This window comes from Bubalus bubalis, chromosome 5, assembly GCF_019923935.1.
Source record: "Bubalus bubalis isolate 160015118507 breed Murrah chromosome 5, NDDB_SH_1, whole genome shotgun sequence".
NCBI classification, from domain to species: domain Eukaryota; kingdom Metazoa; phylum Chordata; class Mammalia; order Artiodactyla; family Bovidae; genus Bubalus; species Bubalus bubalis.
Window position 1 is genome coordinate 109,691,600 of NC_059161.1, and position 5,138 is coordinate 109,696,737.

A 5,138-nucleotide genomic window follows, 5' to 3' on the forward strand; every position below is an offset into this window, starting at 1 on the left:
GAGAACGGAAGCATGGAGACAATAAAATCAGGAAGTTTTTCTGGACTGATCATGACAATTGGAGTTTTCATATAGATAGTTTCATCTAGAGTTTTCTTTTTTTAAATTATTTTCTTTTGGTGGTGCTGGGTCTACAATCGGAGTTTTCATATAGATAGTTTCATCTACAGGGTTTTTTTTTCGTTATTTTTTTGGTGGTCCTGGGTCGTCGTTGCTGCATGGACTTTGTCTAGTTGTGTGAGTGGGGGCTACTCTTTGTTGTAGTGCTTGGGCTTCCCATTGCAGTGGCTTCTCTTGTTGAGGAGCACATGCTTCAGTACTTGTGGCACAGGGGCTCATTAGTGGTGATTTGAGGGCCCTAGAGCACTTGGGCTTTAGTTGCCCAAGGCATGTGGAATCTTCCCAGACCAGGGATTGAACCTGTGTTCCCAACATTGGCAGGTGGATTCCTACCCCCTGCACCACCAGGGGAGTCCCAGTAGTTTCCATATAAGATGCTTTCCACTGCCAAGTGAAAAGCAATGAAAGGAAAAAACAAAAGCCAGATGGGATCTCTAAGGAAAAATATCAGAAATGTAGGTTACTTCCAAGAGACCCTGATTCACATTGGTATTAGACTTCTCAAGAACAACTCTGAGTAATAGAAGATAAAACTGTAATGCCCTGAAAGTGTGCTTTTATGTGTGCTTGTGTGTGTGTAAGATTGGTGAGTCCCTTTTGTGTTCTTAAAACTCTTAACGATATTATCAAGGACAAAATAAAGGCATTGTTTGCTTTCCATTCAACTTTTCTGAAAAAGTTACTTGAAGAATCTACCAAAGGGAAAAAGTCCAAGAAATAGATGACTAATTAAAACAAAGGCCCAATCAAACAAAGTGAAACAGTGGAATCAGAATGTGCTGAGAAGAAATCTTGGTAATATAGCTGTGGTGAAACCTGGAAAGGTGGGTTCTGGGGAGAACGTCTTCAAGAAAAAATCAGATGTTATATTGGTCTGCTCCCGATTAGATGAAGATGTGTTTATTTTTATCAATAACATAAAAGAGATAAGTAGACACTTCAGGAAAGACCAAAAGCTCCACTGGAATGACAACTCCTACAGTCAGTTCAGTCAGTACACTCAGTCATGTCCGACTTTGTGACTCCGTGCACTGCAGCATGCCAGGCTTCCCTGTCCATCACCAACTCCCAGAGCCTGCTCAAACTCATGTGCATTGAGTCAGTGATGCCATCCAACCATCTCATCCCATGTCGTCCCCTTCTCCTGCCTTCAATCTTGCCCAGCATCAGGGTCTTTTCCAAGGAGTCCATTCTTCGCATCAGGTGGCCAAAGTATTGGAATTTCAGCTTCAGCATCAGTCCTTCCAATGAATATTCAGGACTGATTTTCTTTAGGATGGACTGGTTGGATCTCCATGCAGTCCAAGGGACTCTCAAGACTCTTCTCCAATACCTCAGTTCAAAAGCATCAATTCTTCAGCACTCAGCTTTTCTTTATGGTCCAACTCTCACATCTATACATGACTACTGGAAAAACCATAGCTTTGACTAGATGGACCTTTGTTTGCAAAGCAATGTCTCTGTTCTTTAATATTCTGTCTAGGGTCATAGCTTTTCTTCCAAGGAGCACGCATCCTTTAATTTCATGGCTGCAGTCACCATCTGCAGTGATTTTTGGAGTCCCCCTAAATAAAGTCTCTTACTGTTTCCATTGTTTTCCCATCTATTTGCCATGATGTGATGGGACCAAATGCTATGATCTTTGTTTTCTGAATGTTGAGTCTTAAGCCAACTTTCTCACTCTCCTTTCTCATTTTCATCAAGAGGCTCTTTAGTTCTTCTTTGCTTTCTGCTGTAAGGGTGCTGTCATCAGCATATCTTAGGTTATTGATATTTCTCCTGGCAATCTTGATTCCGGCTTGTGCTTCCTCCAGCCCAGCATTTCTCATTATGTACTCTGCACAGAAGTTAAATAAACCGGGTGACAAAATACAGCCTTGATGTACTCCTTTCCCGATCTGGAACCAGCCTATTGTTCCATGTCCAGTTTTAACTGTTGCTTCTTGACCTGCACACAGATTTCTCAAGAGGCAGTTAAGGTGGTCTGGTATTCCCATCTCTTGAAGAATTTTCCACAGCTTGTGGTGATCCACACGGTCAAAGGCTTTGGCATAGTCAATAAAGCAGAAGTAGATATTTTTCTGGAACTCTCTTGCTTTTTTGACGATCCAGTGGATATTGGTATTTTGATCTCAGGTTCCCCTGGCTTTTCTAAATCCAGTTTGAATATCTGGAAGTTGATGGTTCATGTACTGTTGAAGCCTGGTGTGGAAAATTTTGAGCATTACTTTTCTCGTGTGTGAGATGAGTGCAATTGTGTGGTAGTTTGAACATTCTTTGGCACTGCCTTTCTTTGGGATTGGAATGAAGACTGACCTTTTCCAGTCCTGTGGCCACTGCTGAGTTTTCCAAATTTGCTGGCATATTGAGTGCAGCACTTTGACAGCATCATCTTTCAGGATTTGAAATAGCTCGACTGGAATTCCATCACTTCCACTAGCTTAGTTTCTGGTGATGCTTTCTAAGGCCTGCTTGACTTAGCATTCTAGTATGTCTGGCTCTAGGTGAGTGATCACACCATCACAGTTATCTAGGTCATGAAGATCTTTTTTGTATAGTTCTTCCCTGTATTCTTGCCACCTCTTCTTAATATCTTCTGCTTTTGTTAGGTCCATACCATTTCTGTCCTTTATTGTGCCCTTCTTTGCATGAAGTGTTCCTTTTGTATCTCTAATTTTCTTGAAGAGATCTCTAGTCTTTCCCATTCTATTTTTTTCCTCTATTTCTTTGCACTGATCACTGAGGAAGTCTTTCTTATCTCTCCTTGCTATTCTTTGGAAGTCTGCATTCAAATGGGTATATCTTTCCTTTTCTCCTTTGCTTTTCACTTCTCTTCTTTTCACAGCTATAAGTAAGGTGTCCTCAGACAACCATTTTGCCTTTTTGCATATCTTTTTCTTGGGGATGGTCTTGATCATTACCTCCCATACAGTGTCACGAACCTCCATCCATAGTTCTTCAGGCACTCTGTCTATCAGATCTAGTCCCTTGAATCTATTTCTCAGTTCCACTGTACAACTGTAAGGATTTGATTTAGGTCATAACTGAATGGTCTAGTGGTTTTCCCTACTTTCTTCCATTTAAGTCAACTCCTACAAAGCAAGCTAAAAAATAGCATTATTTTAAACAATGATGGGATTGTAAAACATTTTTCTGAAACAACCAACTCAAAACTTTCGGTGCAATAAGTCAGGAGGGAGAAGGATTAACTGATATGCTGAATGTTCATATATAATCTCTGGGTCTATAATAACTATAATTCCCCCCCTACCCCACAACTTTGCCATCCTGAGTTTTACCTGTAGTTCAGCCTTTCCCTATCAATTGATATTAAAGAATCATCCTAAAAACAGGCTGAGATTTTAAAAAATATATTTTGCTGGGCCATTTCTTAGTTGCAGCATTCAGGATCTTTACTTACAGCACTGGAACTCTTGGTTACAGCATGTAATCTAGTTTCCTGACTAGGGATCCAACCCCAGGCCCCTACACTGGGAACGTGGAGACGTAGCCACTGGACCACCATTAAAGTCCTTTGACTTAGATTTTGAACTTCATTCTTTAGATGTATATTTTGGCTTTTGAAAAAATTGACTTAATTTTACCACTTGGAAACTTAAAGATATTCCCTTTAAGAAACAGGTTCGGTAGTTTAAAAAAATTGAGAATCTCGATATCTTAATGTTCTTGAAATGGTATGTTTTCTCATTTAGAGGAGTCCTCTTAATTTTATTTCATTAAAAAAAAAAAACAACCTCATTTTGAAGAAGCATTTACTTGAAGTTCTGTGTTTCCTTCTGAAGTTTCCTTCAGGTTCAGCTTCAGTTTCCTTCTATTAATACAATTACATTGACTACATTATAAAGACAAAACGAAAAAGCAGATCTATTGGAACATGACGTCCTGGGGTGAACCTGGCTATGTGAATTTTGTAAAAAGTACTCGTGATGTTGAAGCACTAATTTATTTTTTTAAAGCAGTAGTTTAATATACTTTCGGTAAGTTTGGTGGGTTGTACTCATAGTACTGTAACTGCTAAAGAGAACTGAGTACACTGGCACTAGATTTACACAATTGCCAGATGCTCCCATTTTCTTCGCTGTGGCTCTTGTTCACTGAGGTCTCTAGGGAGCGGAAGTGCGTGTCTGAGAGATGACAGAATCGTTGCTGAAACTTCGCCCCTTTCCCTGCCCTGAGCAACGTTTCTTTGGGTGTGAGGGGTAAGAGGGGGCAGTTAGGACACTTTTCATTGGCAGGTAACTTACAAAGGGATAAGCAAAGCACCGCCAGGCTGCAAGCTGGTTCCAGGAAGAAGCCTGTCTACAACTTGGGAGGACCGCCTCTGCCGTCCTGGTGAACGCAGCCCGCGCGTAGACTCTTCCACCGAAACCCCACGACCCTTTTAGCCTACGCATGCCCATTCACGAATCAGGGGCTTAAGAGAAATGCCTCGTGGTATTTGCAGGTCTCTCGTCCACCGGTTTACCAGAGCAAGGTCAAAATGACTTTCCAGCGAACTGTCAGATAAGATCCTGTACAAGAGGTAACAGTCTGGATTGTGAAGCGCTTGAGTTTTCGTTGAGAATTAGTAAAAAAAAAATTCTTCTCACCTCTCCTTTAACCTTATATTAAGGTAACGTCAATTTCTACCTTTCAAAAAACAAGATTCTCTGAAACGGAAGCGGACAATCTCAGTTTAGCTTTGGGGGATTTGCAGTTTCGGCCTATGCCTTTGCGTCGTTTCCGCTTCTTGTCACGTGACTGGGCTAAACGCGCCGAATCTTCCGCCCGCGACTCCTTCGCTGTCCGCAGACCGACACGTCACTGCTCGTCCCTCAACCAAACTGCTCCGACCGTGTTCTTTTCGTGCTCGGGCTCTCAAGAGCCGGCCTATCACGGCTGGGCAGTTGGACGAAGTCCCGCCTTCCTGGTACTAAGTGATATCTGTATTTTCCAGTTAAAACATGGGCTCGCGGCTGCGTTCACGCCTCCGAGTCTGACAGACAGTTCCAGAACCC